This window comes from Schistocerca cancellata, chromosome 5, assembly GCF_023864275.1.
Source record: "Schistocerca cancellata isolate TAMUIC-IGC-003103 chromosome 5, iqSchCanc2.1, whole genome shotgun sequence".
Taxonomy (NCBI): domain Eukaryota; kingdom Metazoa; phylum Arthropoda; class Insecta; order Orthoptera; family Acrididae; genus Schistocerca; species Schistocerca cancellata.
In genome coordinates, this window is record NC_064630.1 from 711,796,032 (window position 1) to 711,816,884 (window position 20,853).

The window sequence follows — 20,853 nt, forward strand, 5'->3', positions numbered from 1 at the left end:
TAAAAGTGTTCTTCTTCTGTCCGTTTTTCGCGCCGCGGTTTTCAAAGTCAATAACTCACTGCATCTCTGACGGCGCTTCGACAATAAACAAGTTACGTCACAGGTCGTTCACCTTTTACATTCTCGCAACATTATTTACTAACTGTAGCTGTTGCCGAGCGACTGCTCGATTAGTGAATGATTTAAAATGATAAGGCAATCACATAATGTTACAGTATCCACGTACGCGTACACCATAATTACTCTGCCATGCAAAAATGGTTAAAAGGGCTCTAAGCACTATGCGACTTAACATCTTAGGTCATCGGTTCTCTAGACATAGAACTACTTGAACCTACACACACATCCAAGCCCGAGGCAGAAATCGAACCTGCGACCGTAGCAGCATCGTGGTTCCCTGGAACCGCCCGGCCACAGCGGCGGCTCTACCACGCCAACTGATGGTAGAGCACTTGCCCGCGAAAGGCAAAGGTCCCGAGTTCGAGTCTCGGTCGGGCACACAGTTTTAATCTGCCAGGAAGTTTCAACATATGGCTTGTTTACACTTGTCTGACATGAGACGTTCCCGGCGTGGGCGGGGGGGGGGGGGGGGGGGGAGGGTGTCCACTGGGGGCCTAGGTACCCCGGTTCAATACACAATACACACACAAGTACAGAAATAGTTTCTACTAATGAAAGGTTGTTTCTGTTAGTGAAAGTGATTCACATCATCGTGAACAAACAATACACCAATTATGACATGACCATTAGAGCTTGTACAGAAGCGATAAAATAAACATATATTTACTAATACTAATTAAATTTGTATCCAAACGAGTTACACAAAGAGAGGAAAAGAGCGTTCAAATAAGTACATGTGAAAGCTATCAAAGGAAGTCACTTACCTGAGACAGTCAGCGTGTTGTTGTCCCATCGCAGATGAGTGCAAACCGTAATCCGTATTAGATATTGTAAACGTAATTTTAGTCTTAGAAATTGACAATCAGGACGTGGAACAAAATGTTAGTGACTTACTGGTACGTTACAATCATTAGCCTTTACGGCGAGGAACTAACGTATTCAGAGCGAATGACGGATTGCTTATCATTGCTATCGAAGCGTCAGTTTGCGCCATTAAACGCTATTTCCCACAACACAGATATTTTTGTGGTCTGTGTATCACATCAAAAAGGAAAACACTTTATATGAGATGTCGTTCACTTCGCAATCTGCATATGGCATACCACAAAATGATATAAGGTACGGACTCATATTAAATCAAACACGACTTCTAGGAGAAGGTAGAATAAAACAGGGTACATCACTTTCTAATTAATATAAATTGTTTTGAATGATAAATAACTTCACAAATTGAGGTTACTCAGATCACTTATGTACATAACAACATCATCCTAATCCTGTCTTGGCTTAAAATAAGCCATCTCAACGATAAAAAATAATAACGTCATTAGGTTCAAAATTAAGGTTTTGCTCCACCCGCGAGATAATATGGGGTAAAGATTTAAATGAACAAGCAAAACTCGAAAACAAGAAAAAAGTTATATTTTGATGCAGAAAATAGGCGAATAAGTACAGATGTCCTTAGAAACACAACCAATAGATACCATAAATCTACACTCCTGGAAATGGAAAAAAGAACACATTGACACCGGTGTGTCAGACCCACCATACTTGCTCCGGACACTGCGAGAGGGCTGTACAAGCAATGATCACACGCACGACACAGCGGACACACCAGGAACCGCGGTGTTGGCCGTCGAATGGCGCTAGCTGCGCAGCATTTGTGCACCGCCGCCGTCAGTGTCAGCCAGTTTGCCGTGGCATACGGAGCTCCATCGCAGTCTTTAACACTGGTAGCATGCCGCGACAGAGTGGACGTGAACCGTATGTGCAGTTGACGGACTTTGAGCGAGGGCGTATAGTGGGCATGCGGGAGGCCGGGTGGATGTACCGCCGAATTGCTCAACACGTGGGGCGTGAGGTCTCCACAGTACATCGATGTTGTCGCCAGTGGTCGGCGGAAGGTGCACGTGCCCGTCGACCTGGGACCGGACCGCAGCGACGCACGGATGCACGCCAAGACCGTAGGATCCTACGCAGTGCCGTAGGGGACCGCACCGCCACTTCCCAGCAAATTAGGGACACTGTTGCTCCTGGGGTATCGGCGAGGACCATTCGCAACCGTCTCCATGAAGCTGGGCTACGGTCCCGCACACCGTTAGGCCGTCTTCCGCTCACGCCCCAACATCGTGCAGCCCGCCTCCAGTGGTGTCGCGACAGGCGTGAATGGAGGGACGAATGGAGACGTGTCGTCTTCAGCGATGAGAGTCGCTTCTGCCTTGGTGCCAATGATGGTTGTATGCGTGTTTGGCGCCGTGCAGGTGAGCGCCACAATCAGGACCGAGGCACACAGGGCCAACACCCGGCATCATGGTGTGGGGAGCGATCTCCTACACTGGCCGTACACCACTGGTGATCGTCGAGGGGACACTGAATAGTGCACGGTACATCCAAACCGTCATCGAACCCATCGTTCTACCATTTCTAGACCGGCAAGGGAACTTGCTGTTCCAACAGGACAATGCACGTACGCATGTATCCCGTGCCACCCAACGTGCTCTAGAAGGTGTAAGTCAACTACCCTGGCCAGCAAGATCTCCGGATCTGTCCCCCATTGAGCATGTTTGGGACTGGATGAAGCGTCGTCTCACGCGGTCTGCACGTCCAGCACGAACGCTGGTCCAACTGAGGCGCCAGGTGGAAATGGCATGGCAAGCCGTTCCACAGGACTACATCCAGCATCTCTACGATCGTCTCCATGGGAGAATAGCAGCCTGCATTGCTGCGAAAGGTGGATATACACTGTACTAGTGCCGACATTGTGCATGCTCTGTTGCCTGTGTCTATGTACCTGTGGTTCTGTCAGTGTGATCATGTGATGTATCTGACCCCAGGAATGTGTCAATAAAGTTTCCCCTTCCTGGGACAATGAATTCACGGTGTTCTTATTTCAATTTCCAGGAGTGTATTTTAAGAACCAAAACTCGTTATTAAAAAAAGAAAATCAAATTATAAAAATATTACAGCAATATAGCCAAAGTTCTTAAAATCCGGTCGTAATACAAACAAAAACATTTTTTATGTAACCAGGAACCGCGGACAAAGCAGTTGCCTTCTTGACCAGCGTGATCAATAGCACATTGCTCAGGGGCCTAGACACAAAGAGCTAAGCACTGGACCCGTCCCTCCTTCGAATGCAGTTTGTTACTAAATGTTCATACTTCCATCAGGTTTTCTTGTCCCAATGAAGTCGAGGAACCTTCTTTTTTTCTTTAGGCTTTTGAGCCTGTGTAGTCCTTACAACTATCATTTCTGGCTTCTTCACCTTCTTTAGAGAGGTTTGGTTCATCCCCACAAAAATCTTTAATTTTCACTCCATTTTCTTCTTTCTCTTTCCTGGCTTTTTCTTCAGCTTCAAAATCGGTTTTGTATGGAGTGGGGGGTCAGTATTATTGTTTTGCACTTTCTCCTACTAGTGATTTTCTTTGCACTTCCTTCGAAGTCAACACTTGGAAGAGGATTAGAAGCTTTGGTGACACAGAGAATGACGATGGACTAGCACAAGTTGCAGCATCCACAACAATCTACCTGATTCCATTTCAGAAGTCACAGCATCAGCGACCGGCTCAACTTGTAGTTTGGGGAACTTTGAGTTCACAGAAAATTCATATACCTTGTTCTCGAACAAAGTTTGAGGGGCGTCATCTTGAGCTGTCTAAGCTTAAAGATTTGAACATGGCTGCGTGGTCAGTGACGGTTTACAATGTAAAACTAATAGCAGTAGCATGCCTCTTTCGCAAAAATATAGTCTTTTGACCTAGTTTTCGGCACTTCTCATACTTCCCCGTATAATGTTTTGCCTTGTGACTCGCTTCTGTTCTACAAAACCGCGTTTGGTCTAGCTATGTCCTCTCTTGTGTTCATTCCAAAATTGAACAAAATATCACGCTGGTAACTTAGCAGTCAAATTATATGCCTCACACTAACACAGTAATACACTGTAAATATAATGAGTTGAAAGAACTGTATACCTGTCTCTCATCAGGTAATATTTCTGTTCAAAACATTGCTCCAAACAGTGCAAAAATCAGAAATGGTTTCAACAAAAATTTTAAAAATTCTAGAAGGAAGAATAACGTGCATCTGCTATGAAGATTTCCTACATCACCACGACATGGCGGCTGCTAGTAATTCCGAACGTTATCAGACCAGTGACAGCACAACGTAGTCACAAAGACCTGGGCGTACCCACTTCGGCTCGCATACACGGGTTTACCCAAATTTCCCCCAATAGCAACCAATACATACAAGAAAGCGATTGGTTCACAGTTCGTTGCATTTTAGGAATAAACTTTTTCCTTACTCATTCATTAGTATTTTCACTTTTCATTCTCTGCTCCCAGAAGCGAAGCGGGCTGCTTCATACCTGGAACATTAAAGAATCGCTATCCTTTCTAACCGAATATCCCAGAAGTCTGGAATGAGACAGAAAAAATCCCAACTGGAAATATCTGAGAAGGGACTTCCATTTCCAGCATTTTACTAGTAAGCAAGAGGAACATCCAGAAAACGTTGGTCCGAAACGTGGGATTGGGACTATTTCAGTGTATTTCTGCGAGAATGTCATCAGTTACTCCAGACAATCATTAACATGAATTTCTGCGCATATGATTTATGGGATTCCATTTCTGCTCACGTGTTTTTATTCTCTTTTTTATAAAAATAACTTAACCAGATACTCCATAGCACTCGGTGCAGTGTCGAGCCTGCTCCAACAATCTCGCTACTCACTCAGCGCAAACGCAAAGGTCATTTGAGCAACTACGAACTAGCCACAACAATCAGTTATACCTCCCCTTAAAATTTGACATTTTCGTCAACCAAATGAGGAACAGCACTAAATCCTGTCATCTTATTTTATTTGAACAAATTTATGAAGAACCCCATGCAATACCGATACGTACGGATACATAAATATATATGCTGATTACTAATTGCAGGTAGCAAGCAAAGGCAAAGCTGTTGTCCAGCAGAAGATGTTACTTGACTGAAACCAGTACAATAACTTATTTGTTAATGAGTGACTGTAGGGATATACCAAGTTAGTTCCACATGAGCAATTCAATCGCTGTTCATTTGTTAGAATAAAGCGAAAAAACATTACCTGATTTTAATCAGTCTTAACATAAGATCGCAAGATTTATGTGAAACAACGGAGAAAATTAATCAACTATTGAACGCCTTCCAAACAAAATCTGTAGTAAAGAAATGACACTTATTGCTATCGCTAGAATAAAATTAATTGTGGTTGAAGGTCCGTCTTGGTGATATTTTCGTCCGACGTAACTAGAAGGCGGGACGAGCGAAAGCTCTGGAATTGGAAAGAATCATAGGCGCAATCATTTACTTATTTACTTCTTGCTGTTGTTGCACACGACCTGCATTGTAGCCGCTATTTCAGTCTGTGTTACACTGTAATTTTTGTTATCAAAGTCCATATTGCATTTCAAACACCAAGACAGATCATTGCTATAGAGTCAACAAGAATCATTAGATCGCGGACCGACCCAAGGATCGTAAAGACCCCGAGATTAGCGTACACTATTGGAAAAGTTCGAGTCGTGGTCAAAGGCAGCTGTAGCCAACTACGAGATAGTGTGTAAACAAGACGAGTAATGTCAATCAGTGCACAAAACACATGCAAATGTCAACATCACAACACTACATGGAACTTTTTATTTAAAACGTACTCTATAATGAACGAGGCATTCCGTATGCCAATGCAGCGGGGAACTTCTAAAATTCCATGGAAACGTTGCGGCCACATTGCTCTGCGGGAAATTTCACACTCAAAAATGGTGCTTTGAGCTCACAACCTTTCAAAGAATTTCACTTAACAATTCAATAAATATTTGCGTTTGACGATGAGCGTGCATACCCTTTTAATTGTACAAATGTCATCCAGCGTTTCACATTTAAATAAATGCACTTTCTCTTACGCTGATATCTTTCAAGCACCATGAGTCGCCTATTTACAGCGACGAGTGTCTTCTCTTTTTTCCTCGTTGCATTGTTGCTATTTCACACAGCAAGCTGTCGATTTATTGCGAAACTCGTCCCTCTCGCAAGATATTACAAAAGTTACACTCTTCTTAACTCTTCACGCAAATATGTAATTTTATGTACATAGAAATATTTTCCTCAAAGGTAACACGTTACCAGTTGTGAAAACGCACAACAGAACACAACAATAATAAATCCACATATGGCAATTACAGATTATTTGTAGAAGGAAACACAAAACCAGTACAACTGCTAATCTATCTTCGTTGTGAAAGGAAAATAAGTAAATAACATATCAGATTGTGTATCCGCATAAACAGAACACAACCATGGAAAATAGAGTGACATTACTTTGTCGTAGTGCACCTGGACCCAACAAAACTACCCTCTGTTTAACAATGTCTGTAGTTTTCTAACACAGAGAAATCAATTACATCAAGTATGTGACCTCGACACAGTGTTTTAGCTACACAGTGCTTACATGTCGCTGCGACTTCAGTCACGGCCAAGAGGCTGTTTTCAGAGGTCGGCAATACCGTGACTGAAAAATGGAGTCTTAGGGTGTATCTGGAAGCAACTCTTATAAAAGCTTGAAAATACTGGAAGTAAGTTGTTCGAGTTGTCATTCGTGAAAGTAATCTAGTTTAAGACAAAAAGCCCACCCACAAACACTGAATTATTCGAATGTGAAGGAAATCTGTAGATGTCATGTACATATACGGACAAAGAAATCATTACAATTTCAGTAAAACTAGATGACTTGTTCAAGAGAAAGAGCTACAGAAACTGAGCAAGTCGGTAACGCGTTGGTCCTCGTCTGGTCCTAACGTTAGCCGTTATTCGGCTTCGCATTGATTCGTAGAATTGTTGGGTGTCCTCCTGAGGGATACCATGCCCAATTCTGTCCAACTGGAGCGCTATATCGTCAAAATCTCGTTATGGTTCGAGGTCCCTGCCAATAATACTCTAAACATATCGACTGGGTAGAGATCTGGAGGCCTAGATTGCCAGGGCAGGGTTTGGCAAGCACGAAGACGAGCCCTGTGTAGGCGGGCATTACCTTGCTGATGTGGAAGTCCAGGATTGCTCGCCATGAAGGCAACAAAACGGCGTGTAGAATATCGTCGACGTAACGCTGTGCTTCAGGGGTACCGCGGATGACAAACAAGGGGGTCCTGATATGAAAAGAAATGGGTCGTGACTATCACTCATGGTTCAAGAGCTGTATGGCGACAGGCAGGTCAATATCCCACCGCTGTCTGGAGCGTTTGCCGATACGTTAACTGCCTGGAATTATCTTCTGCGATGAGTCCCGCTTGTAACTGAGCCCCAGTCGACCAGCGAAAACGTGTCTGGAGACACGCCGCCACCATGGAGGACAGTGCATGCTCTACAACGTGCTCGCATGTGGACTACAATGTTGGTAAGGCATTCTTGTGGCAGGATGTTCCATTCCTTCTTCAGCACGCTTGTCAACTGCTGGATGGTTGTTGCTCCCTCACGCGCTTAATGGATTGAAGTCGGGGATCTGAGAATGTCACTCCCTTTCGTTGAATATCTTGTCGTTACAAGACCTTCTTTAACTGCTCTGTTCGATGCGGTCGCACATTGCCATGCATAAAAATGATGTCAAGGCAGAGAGCACTCATAAAAAGATACTCATGGGGTAGGAGAAGAGTGTTACAATAAATTAGTACGATGACTGTACTGCGTTCAAAGATTTCCGGGCGCCAACATGATAACCTCTGAACCAACGAGATGTGGGGGTGTAATCTTCTCAAACGAGAGCACAGTAAGTCTGCGTGGATTCTGGGCACACGGTACCCTCAAATGGTGAGTGGTGGGAACACTTAATACGCCCAGAAGCATAAAAGAAGTAGATTGTTTTTGGGGGTCCAGGTGTTATGGTGTGGGAAGGCACAATGTTGCAGGGGGTCACTGATCGCCAACCCTTTAAACACAGTACACTAACGATCAACGTTATTGTAGTAATGTACTCCTTCCCCAAATGTGTTTTTCAGGGGTGCTTTTGGCCCTGAATTTGTGGAGGACAATGCTCGATCAAAATAAACAGCACAGTTGGGGGAGCTCTTGGAAAGAGAGTACGTTCGGTAAATGAAGCGGCCTGCCCGTTCGCCTGGGTGAAATCCCGTCAATGACGTGTAGGATGTATTGGGGAAATTTACTGCAGCAAGTGTGTATGCACCACCCACCATCTGGGAGTTTTCAACGGCGCTGGCGGAGGAATGAAATTCTCTGCCCCAAGGAGTCCTCGCAAAATTGTGGCTAGCCTGGGAATACGTTGTAGAGATTGAATGATCAACGTTATTGTAGCAATGTACTCCTTCGACATACGTGTCTTTTCAGGGGTGCTTTCGGCACACGCCCTCTCTTCATTTCACTGTATATTTGTTTCAGTTACGTTTCGTACTATACTGTCGCAGTTCTTTCTACTTACGGTCCAAATTTTACAGAATTAAGTTTCTTGATGTGACATATGATGAGAAAGATGCTTCCGTCCTTACGCTTTCCGCATCTGAGTGCTTTCTAATCCCTGTAGTAATGATTTAAATGCTTCTTAGTTAGCTGTACTCTGCCCTAATAGCGTTCCCAAATAGTGCGGTTGTAACTCTATGTAACACAACTTTATCAACTCTGCTGGGCTGGAAAACTCAAAATACTTTGCCGAGTGCTGATTTTAGACCATTAGGATTCACCACATTATTATCCCCTCGTTCATTCTTGCCTGCACATCCGCTGACTAATAATTCGACAGAAATTTGTCTCTGCATCATCGACATGATTTACAACTTGAATTGACCGATGGCATTTTTGCGACTGATTCTGCTTCCACATACTCTACCAGAAAAGTACGTACGAGCACCAGTTTCCTTCCCTAAGCATATACTGAGTTCAGCTGGCTGTGTGCGTGAATTTATTCAGTAGAGCCAAATTCTAACTCGAAACAAAAGACTTTGTGTCTGCCTGACAGCATCATTCCTGCAAATGCTTACCAACGTTATAAAACTGAAATGTGTAGAATAGCTATAGTGGTTGTTGAAAGTTACAAGCTGAGCTGCAGTGTCTTTAACTGGCAGTGAAACAGAATCGGAAAGCGACCATCAGCTGAAGCATTATTTGCTGGAAGTGGAGACGAAGATGAAATCCTCCCTCTCTGGAGCTCTAAGATGAAGTCATTGTGTATGTTCGCCTTCTAACAATCAGTGCTAGCACGATATTCAATCACTGCAGCTGTGTCACTTCCTTCAGATGAGCAAACTCATAAAAATACTATCTCCCACCTTTTAAAACATTTGAAGTGATTAACACGCAACAAACCATCTCTCTCTTAGACTGGGGTGGAAAACAGCAATTCTCTCACACTATAAGGTGGGTTTTGCATTTTGGGCAATGAGATTGGCCGCACATAGACAATAATAAGTTTTTATCACAGCATTAAAACATAATTTTGTGGAGTCAGTTATGGGCTCCCTTTCAAAACATCAGATACTGCTGAGCTCCTTTCAATCCAGAAGATTCCTCTCGCTTTGGGTTTCTCATGTTCTCTGATCCCTTTGCTGATACCTACTTTTTTTATAAAGCATTTTTTTCAATGCTTCTCACAATATGAGTATATTACTTGGCAAGTTCAGTCTCCTGCCGAGTGATGCAGCTGTCTTTGTGGCGCACACATCCATCCCACAAACAGTCTATCGTCGATTGATTGTCTGTAAGGGACTTTGACTTTAGCGATACACAGTTTTACCAAGCACTTGCAGTTCTACTCATGTCACTCTCAAATTATAACAGTCAGTCAACGGAATTAATAGTTCAAATGGCTCTAAGCAGTATGGGACTTTACATCTGAGGTCATCAGTCCCCTAGACTTAGAACTACTTAAACCTATCTAATCGCCGGCCGGAGTGGCCGAGTGGTTCTAGGCGCTACAGTCTGGAACCGCGCCACCGCTACGGTCGCAGGTTAGAATCCTGCCTCGGGCATGGATGTGTGTGATGTCCTTAGGTTAGTTAGGTTTAAGGACTTCTAGGTTCTAGGGGACTGATAGCCACAGAAGTTAAGTCCCATAGTGCTAAGAGCCTAACTAACCTAAGGACATCACACACATCCATGCCCGAGGCAGGATTCGAACCTGCGACCGTACCAGCACCGAGGTTCCGGACTGAAGAGCCTATAACCGCTCGCCCACAACGGTCGGCGCAACTGAATTAGCTCACAGGATCATTACATACAGAAATGAAATGAAGAAGTATTTACTATATTTAAAGTCTCACGGGTTTGTTTCAGTTACAAGCATACTTTTACCGATCGTTTTTGATATGTATTGACTTAGTTGTCTAATTCAAACAATGGGTTGTTAAAAAGGTTATGTAGCAGTTTTGGTTAAAAATTTTCCATAAGGAAACGGATACCATTATCTCTCTCGTGACCCAACAACACGTATCCCCTCGATCTTAGCTATTAAGATGACTGATTACCCTACTCATAACAAGGAGAAAAGGCAAAAAGAACAGTAACTACACACAGAAGCTCTGTGGTCGTCACAAACGCTTTTTACTGTTAATCTAAACCCTGTATTGCCTAACCTGAAATATAAACGCCCTACCCTTCATTGCTGACTCGAAAATTTGAACTGCATGCTGTTCTCACCGGAGCTGATTCGGTGGTTACGGCTGCAGTGATGATGCTACAAGTCACGTCCTACCTTCGTTTGCAAGTAGCGTTTGCTGATATGCTGCTACGTTACTATGCCATCGCAAACACTCGATGCTGATGGCTGAAATGTGGTACGCTGCCAAAGGCTGGATGGAACACTTATACAACAAATCAAGGAAAGTCTCTACACACCAACAACTTCCTAACTCTGAATACGAGGAGCTGTTGTCCACAAATCAGACTGTACTCTAAGACATCTCACCACCGATTCAGTATGAGTCGTTGCTGACCGCATGAGCTCAGAATCGTGTGCCCTGTCCCCACAACCAATCACGAAGCAGATGTGAGGTACAGTTCCCAATCAGGAAAGCTCCCAACTACGTTGTTAGCACAGAAAAACCAATCAGATGCACTCCACCCTGAAGTAGGCGTGCACTCAGCGTCACCACTCTAGCTTTCTATGCATTGGTCGAGTTTCTTCTCCACCAGAGTGCTAGTCAAGAGCCACACATGTAACTATAAGAGCTCTATGGTTTTACGAGACTCTGCAAAGGACGTTATCTCTTGTGAAACACTTTGGAATCGCATTCCTGAGGTTCATGCTTTTAGCGAACAAAGTATGATGGCGCGCCTTCTGCAGGCTGAGTGCTCCTGAAGGCTAGGTCCTATTACCTAGAGGGTCTCTCTGCTGCGTTCACTTCCAATTTGTCAACGAAAGGCGTTCTCTTGCGAGTCAGCAGAACGTGGGCAGTACGACATCCCCCGCCGTTTTCGAACGCAGGTGTGCGATGTGGCCCAGCCGGGCATCGCCTTCCTCCGCAGCCCACACGCTCCGCCTGGTTGGTTCTGAAACAGGAAGTCCATTGTAAACTCCTTCTTTCCACCAGCGCAAGACAAGAGAACTTCTTGCGAGCGCTAGCATGTTGCCTGCTGTACCACACGCACAGATGTTTCACTAAATACAAAAAAAGGTAAGGGGACGAAATCAACTGAAGCACCCACTGCTTATGAACCTAGTAATTACTAATTACCTGTTTCTAAGATAACCTGATGTCAAATATGAACATAATCATATAAACTAGACATTAATTTAGCGAAATATTGAAATTAAAATGAGATGAGGATTCCCGGACAAGACTGATGCCTCTCAAGGAGAATAACAAAGAAAATTGAGGGTAGTTTAGACAATGATGTTTATGGTTTTCGGAAAAGGTTAAGGTACCAGAGAGGTGGATCTAAGGTTGCGCTTGATAATGGTAGCAAGACGTAAGGAACATTGTAATACGTTCATAGGATTCAGCGAGTTCGAAAAAGCGTACGACAATGTAAAATGGAGCAAGCTGTTCGATGTTGTCAGGAATATTGGTTTAAGCAGTGGGGAAAGACGGGCATCAATATATACAAGGCCAAAGAAAGACAAAAATTACAAGTGAAAAAAAGGACTCAGATTATAAAAAGTATAGGATTGTGACGGTACTAACGTTTTCTGCTTGTGTAGTTGCTCTTCCAAACATCATTCCATACGAGGAAAGTAGCCGCGCCTTCACTGTCGTTACTCGTACTTCAGGTACTTTGGCAATGCACTGCTCTGTTTAGAAAGAACAGCTAGATATAGTGAAAGGGTCTAATCACGCATGTCTGCTTTCTTGTCCCGCAGCTGTAGGTGTGCTCCTACAGTCAAATAGTCTATGCATACTCCCGTAGAATTACAAGTTAATAAAATTCACGGAAATAAAAAACTAAATTTAAATAAATAATTTACCAACAAGAGTTATATTCCAACGTCTTTCATTGATGTAGACAACAGACATTTACGTTCAATAATGTTTACTAAAAAAAAAGGACATCTCAAATAAACTGGAAGTGGTCCTATGATATTCCGTTAAAAAAAGGACATCTCAAATAAACTGGAAGTGGTCTTATGATATTCAGTTAAAATGCGTACAGAAAATGCGCTTATGAGGTAAAGTAAGGTTACATTGGAAATTTTATGCGAATGGTTGCAAAATCCCCAAACTAAACTGTAATCAAAGATACTCGAAAACTAAGTCCAATTCGCAATCATAATACACGAAACATTCACCAGCTTAAAGCAGTTCAGAATTCAACATGATGGTTTAAAAATTATCACATGTCATAGGAAGAATAGTAACTCATATTCTTCACATTGTCAATTCCGTATCACAAGCGGAAAACGTTGCAACTCTACTCTCGAATACATACAGATCTCTCGAAGTATGAAGTCCCTTCAGAAGTTGAATTATGACAGCGGACATTCACCGCCCAAAATCGAAAACCTCCACAATAAAATAACACTAGTTACCACACACAGGTCTGTTTGCTTAGACTGCGCCGAATCGCTCTCTTGAGGTCTTCAATCGATGAGTCTCAGTCTCCACTTACCTCGACTACTGCCTTCTTGTCCACTGGCTGAAGGCCGTCCCACCAAAATTACATTGTTCTTAACTTTTACAGACATGATTTGACTCATCTTGACCACTTCCAAGACTAAACTAATATACTGCAGCAATATTTAAATAAAATATATGTTATAAATATTCGCTTACACTCAGACCGTTTGCAATAAATACAAATACAGGTTTGTTGATAAATGAATAAGCCAGTATACTTGCACAAGTGCACTCACTGTTAATAACAACAGATTGTTAAATACTGGTTAAACAATTATTTAGGCCTTCTTGCTGAAAAGTATTTTGGTACTGACCACTCCTTAAAGCCGGCCGCGGTTCTAGACCCTTCAGTCCGGAACTACGCGGCTGCTACGGTCGCAGGTTCGAATCCTGCCGCGGGCATGGATGTGTGTGATGTCCTTAGTTTAGTTAAGCTTTAAACAGTTCTAAATTCTAATGGATTAGAGCCATTTGAACCATTTGAATCCCTTCTTAAAGTTGCACGATTTGGTATTATCAATTGTAACTAATATTTTAATATAGTAACTTGCAAAGTAGTAAATGTTTCATTAACTAAATACACAAGAGTCACAAAACATGAAGTATGCATGCTTTATTCATTTCTGCGTGATTGTGGAGGAAACGATGTTCTGACAAACATTTGCGTAATGGAAAGGTATAAAAAATATAATAAATCAAGAAACAAGATAGATGCAGATATGTAGCTGTCAGAGATGATAGCAATCGCGCAATTCTGTCACCTGAAACATCATTTGTCGAAATTGCTCTAAGCGTTAATAGTTTTTACTTCGGAGGTTCATTGTGGAAAAGTTTATTGCACATATAATATTAACTTCTGCAGCTTTGAAGATATCGAAATTAATGTTTTGTCATTAGATGCTCCTCACTTTTCTGAAATCGCAAATGTTTTCAGATCTGCTTCAATACCTTACTGTAAATTATTTTAGCCTCTGAAAGAGCTGTAAGAAACCATCTTTCAGTTTGAATCAAAGGCCGCAATTGCTGGTCACTCTGTATTCTGCTGAACTAGGTGACCGTCATCGAAATCCTCAACTTTGGGATCTACCCACATCTGGCCGCGCTACTCCTATCTGCACGTGGCTGGCCGGTACCAGACAACACGCCACATCTTCTCTTGGGCCGCACGGCTATCCTTCATCCGCACAAGCAAATTCGCCTCCCCTCACACCAACTCTAAGTCGCCAAATACCTCGTCTACATATACGTAGCGTTGTAACGTTACAAGATGGAGTTGTAGTCTGACACCACTTCTGTGCAAACATAATATCAATGAATCCAATGAATCAGTATGGTTTGGAAATGAGATTAATTTTCTGGGTAAAAGAATGTCAAGGACAAGATTTGGTGGTGATATTGCAGTCTTCAGTGAAAGCGAGAAGAAATAACTGCACATAGTGAACAGAATGAAGCATGTACTGAGCGAAGAAAATGAAGTAAGAGCAAACTGAAGAAAGACAAAAGCGAAAGGAGTAGCTAAATTTCTGTTTTTTTGCGGGGGGGGGGGGGGGAGGGAGGGTCACAGTCCTCTGACTGGTTTGATGCGGTCCGCCACGAATTCATTTCCTATGTCAACATCTTCATCTCAGAGTAACACTTGCAACCTACGTCCTCAATTATTTGCTTGATGTATTACAATCTCAGTCTTCCTCTACAGTTTCTGCCCTCTACAGCTCCATCTAGTACCATGGAAGTCATTTCCTGATGTCTTAACAGGTGTCCTATCATCATGTCCTTTCTCCTCGTCAGTGTTTTTCACACATCCTTTTCCTCTCCGACTCTGCGTAGACCTCCTCATTACTTACCTTATCAGTCCACCAAATTTTCAACATTCATCTGTAGCACCAAATCTCAAATGATTCGGTTCTCTTCTCTTCCGGTTTTCCCACGGTCCATGTTACACAACTATAGAATGCTGTGCTTCAGAAGTACATTCTCAGAAATTTCTTCTTTAAATTGAGGCCTATGTTTGATATTAGTACACTGCTCGTGGCTAGAAATGCCCTTTCTGCCAGTGGTAGTCTGCTTTTAATATCCACTTTCTTCCTTTCATTATTGGTTATTTTGCTGCCGAGGTAGCTGAATTTTTTAACTTCATCTACTTCGTGGCCATCAATCCTGATGTTATGTTTCTCGCTGTCGTCTTTCCTGCTACTTCTCATTACTTTCATCTTTCTCCGATTTACGCTCAGTCCATATTCTGTACTCATCCAGCATACGATGTAATTCTTCTTCACTTTCACTCAGGAAAACAATGCTATCAGCGAATCGCATCATTGATATCCCTTCACCTTCAATTTTAATTCTACTCCTGAATCTTTCTTTTATTTCCATCAATGCTTCTTAGATGTAAAGACTGAACAGTAGGTGCGGAAGACTACTTCCCTTACATAGACACTTTTTAATCTGGGCACTTTGTCTTTTGTTCTTATTGTTCTGTCTTAGTCCTTGTACATATTGTATATTACACGTCTTTCCCTATAACTTAGCACTATTTTTCTCAGAATATAACCACGTTACATTGTCGTACGCTTCTTCCTGATCGACATAACCTGTGAACGAGTCTTGATTTTTGCTTTAGGCTTCCTTCCATTATCAACCGCAATGACCTCTCTGGTGTCTTTAGCATTTCTAAAGCCAAATTGATTGTCATCTAGCACATCATCTAGTTCTTTTATCATTCTTCTATGTATTGTATTATTCTTGTCAGCAACTTGGATGCATGATCTGATAAGCTGATTGTGCGATAATTCTCACACTGGTCAGCGTTTGCAGTCTTCGAATTGTGTGGATGATTGTATGTCCCCAGACTCATACGTTCTAAGTACCAACGTGATTTGTCGTTTTGTTACCGCCTCCCTCCCAGCTTTATCTATCCCTTCTGCCTTATACCATCTCAAATCCTCCAAATCCCTCTTAAATTATGATTCTAATACTGAAGCCCCTACCTCTTCCCGATCTGCTCCTGTTTCTTCTTCTACCTCATAACACGAAACTTCCCTCTCATACAGGCCTTCGATGTACTCTTTCCACGTATCCGGATTCTCCTCAGCATTTTACAGGGGAATTTCCGCTTCACTCTTAATGTTACCATCCTTGCTTTTAATTTCAGCGAATGTTTTTTTGACTTTCCTCTAGGCTGAGTCAGTTCTTCCGACAATCATTTCTTTTCAGAATTCTTCACACTTTTCCTCCAGTCATTTCGTCACAGCTACCCGGCCTTGCTATTTATTTCATTCCTAAGCGACTTGTATTTATGTATTCCTGAATTTTCCTTTACATTTTAGTACTTTCTTCTTTAATTGATTAACTGAAGGACCTTTGGTTTCATGGAAGTTACTTTCTTTGTGCCTATGTTTGTCTATTCAGCTTGGGTGATTCCCCTTTTTAGAGAAGTCAATTCCTTTTAAACTGTACTACCTATTGAGCTACTCCTTATTGCTGTATCTATAGCCATACAGATCTTCAAGGGTATCTCGTCATTCCTTAGTACTTCCGTATCCTACTTCTTAGCGTATTAATTCTTCCTGACTAATATCTTGAGCTTCAGCTTTCTCTTCATCACTACTACTTTGTGATATGAATCTACATCTGCTCTTCGGTACGCCTTACAATCCAATATCTGACTTCGGAATCTCTGACATACCGTGATGTAATCTAAATGAGATCTTCTCGTATCACCCGACCTTTTATAATTATATCTTCTCCTTTGTGATTCTTGAACAGAGTATTAGCTATTACTAGTGAAATTTATTACGGAACTCAATTAGTCTTTCCTCTCTCTCATTTCTTGTTCCAAGCCCCTAGTCTCCTGTAACCTTTTCTTCTGCTCCTTCCCCTAGAACGGCATTCCAGTACCCCATGCTGTTAGCTTATTACCTTCCTTTACGTACTGTATTCTCCTTTCAGTATCCTGATATACTTTCTCTATCTCTCCATTTTCAGCTTGCGACATCCGCATATATACCTGAACTATCGTTGTCGGTGTTGGTTTGCAGTAGATTCTGACAAGAACAATCCTATTACAGAACTGTTCCATTTAACACAATTGCCCTTCCTGTTCATAACGAATCCTACTCCCGTTATACCATTTTCTGCTGCTGTTGATATTACCCTATACTTACCTGAGCAGAAATCCTCGTCTTTTTTTCGTTTCACTTTACTGACTGCTGCTATATCTAGACTGATGGACAGAGCCTTTGAATTTCCCTTTTCAGATTTTCTAGCTCCCCTACTACATTCACGATTCTGACCTTCCACACACCGACACGTAGATCGTTATCGCTTCGTTGATTATTCAATCTTTATGTCATGGTCAACTCCCCCTTGGCAGTCCCCTCCTGGTGATCCTAATGAGATACTATTCCGGAATATTTTGCCAATGGAGAAATCATCATGACATTTATCTTTAATTACAGGGCACATGTCCTATGGATATACATTATGTGTCCTTAATGCAGTGGTTTCCAATGCCTTCTGCATCCTCGTGCCCTTGATCACTGCTGATTCTTCGGCCTTTACGTGCAGTCTCTCAAACGAAGGGCGGGAGACTACCCTGAACCTCTGTCCGCTCCTCCACCATGTTTTACAAGGCAGTGTGCAGGACGAAGGTGACTTCTTATGCCGGAAGTCTTCGGCCGTCAGTGCTGATTACTAATGAAGATGTAAACGGTGGTGGGTTTCGAGAGTGGTCTAGGACCTTTTGATTAGTCGCTAACTCGATTTGGACGTCCTATGACGTTTGTTCAAGTTCATCCTTGATCCATTCACTCAGTTTTTCTTTATTACGAGGACAGTTATGCCTCTGACCGAGCACCCTGAACTACCGTGCCAGCACACCTAGACCAAACGGTTAGTGACATAAATGGAAGTAAGAGTTGTGGACAACGAAGTACACGAATTTTTTTTTTTTACATTGGAATCAAAGTAACATATAATGGACGAAGCAGGGGGGACACAAAATGCATACTACCGCAGTCAAAGAGAGCTTTACAGTCCTAAAAACGTATCTTAGTATCAAACGTAGGTCTCGATTCGAGAAACGAAGTTTTCAGGAAGAACGTTTGGAGCAGTGCGGTACTTTTTTTTATGGAAATGTTTAGTATCGAAGTATTTGGGATGTTGCACTTTGGATGCTGTGTTACAGAAGGACGTTGAGAATTAGATGGTCTGATGAAGTAAAGAGTGAGGTGGTGGTCAGTGGAACTGGCGAAGAAAAGAGTATATGGAATATACTGACAACAGGACGGGAGAGAATTACAGAACCTGTGCCGACATAGCACGGAACACCTTCGACGGTATAAGGAGTTGTAGGGGTTAAGAACTGTTGTACAGGAAGAGAAACATTGTCATATTAAAAGAAAATCGCTGGGGATGTTGCAAGCAAGTGCTACTCTGAGATGTCACACTAGATGATTTCGTGGCAAGCTGTTTCAAAGTAGTCAGAAGACTGATGTAGGTAAAAAAATGTGGTTCTTAATGCAAATTTTTCAAGTTAGAAATTCATGAAGATATATGAATTTTGAGAAAATAATTGTTACTTTTAGTTTATTGCTTACTTGTCGTAATTTTATTACCATCCTCAAGTTTCAGACCCATCCTATGATGGGCACAAGTATCAACTACGAGGTGCATTCAAGTTCTAAGGCCTCCGATTTTTTTTCTAATTAACTACTCACCCGAAATCGATGAAACTGGCGTTACTTCTCGACATAATCGCCTGCAGACGTACACATTTTTCACAACGCTGACGCCATGATTCCGTGGCAGCGGCAAAGGCTTCTTTAGGAGTATGTTTTGACCACTGGAAAATCGCTGAGGCAATAGCAGCAGGCCGGCCAGAGTGGCCGTGCGGTTCTAGGCGCTACAGTCTGGAACCGAGCGACCGCTACGTTCGCAGGTTCGAATCCTGCCTCGGGCATGGGTGTGTGTGATGTCCTTAGGTTAGTTAGGTTTAATTAGTTCTAAGTTCTAGGCGACTGATGCCCTCAGAAGTTAAGTCGCATAGTGCTCAGCGGCATTTGCAATAGCAGCACGGCTGGTGAATGTGCGGCCACGGAGAGTGTCTTTCATTGTTGGAAAAAGCCAAAAGTCACTAGGAGCCAGGTCAGGTGAGTAGGGAGCATGAGGAATCACTTCAAAGTTGTTTTCGCGAAGAAACTGTTGCGTAACGTTAGCTCGATGTGCGGGTGCGTTGTCTTGGTGAAACAGCACACGCTCAGCCCTTCCGGACGTTTTTGTTGCAGTGCAGGAAGGAATTTGTTCTTCAAAACATTTTCGTAGGATGCACCTGTTACCGTAGTGCCCTTTGGAACGCAATGGGTAAGGATTACGCCCTCGTTGTCCCAGAACATGGACACCATCATTTTTTCAGCATTGGCGGTTACCCGAAATTTTTTTGGTGGCAGTGAATCTGTGCGCTTCCACTGAGCTGACTGGCGCTTTGTTTCTGGATTGAAAAATGGCATCCACGTCTCATCCATTGTCACAACCGACGAAAAGAAAGTCCCATTCATGCTGTCGTTGCGCGTCAACATTGCTTGGCAACATGCCACACGGGCAGCCATGTGGTCGTCCGTCAGCATTCGTGTCACCCACCTGGATGACACTTTTCGCATTTTCAGGTCGTCATGCAGGATTGTGTGCACAGAACCCACAGAAATGCCAACTCTGGAGGCGATCTGTTCAACAGTCATTCGGCGATCCCCCAAAACAATTCTCTCCACTTTCTCGATTATGTCGTCAGACCGGCTTGTGCGAGCCCGAGGTTGTTTCGGTTTGTTGTCACCCGATGTTCTGCCTTCATTAAACTGTCGCACCCACGAACGCACTTTCGACACATCCATAACTCCATCACCACATGTCTCTTTCAACTGTCGATGAATTTCAATTGGTTTCACACCACGCAAATTCAGGAAACGAATGATTGCACGCTGTCCAAGTACGGAAAACGTCGCCATTTTAAGTATTTAAAACAGTTCTTATTATCGCCGCTGGCGGTCAAATTCGATCTGCCGTACGGTGCTGCCATCTATGGGACGTATTGACAATGAACGCAGCCTCATTTTAAAACAATGCGAATGTTTCTATCTCTTTCCAGTCCGGAGAAAAAAAATCGGAGGCCTTAGAACTTGAATGCACCTCGTATTAGTGCAGTCTCAGCTGACTGTGGCTAAGTAACTAGTGTCTAATAATTAATAAGTATACCTAAATTACTTGAGAGAAGTTCTTTCCGGCATATGCTGTTATTTTATATTGAAATAATCACTTCGATTTGTTATTTAAGTTTCTACTTCAGAACTAAACGGTCACAAGTAAAATGGAAATAAATGAAACCCTTATTCAAGTTTTGATACTGCACCGGTATACAATAGATTAAAATACGTTAGTGTAGCGAAATTGAAACACACTCACATTGACCACGTCACACGTACTTTCGCTTTAATAGCTGCACTAATGTATTTTAATGGTTGCATTGATATTTTATGCACAATTTAAAGACTTCACGTCTGAGATAGTAGCTTGATAAAGTCAAATGGGGTGAAATCACCTTCCTACCACAATGTGAAATAATGCGTTCATTTCAAAGTAAAACAGCAGCGTAAGG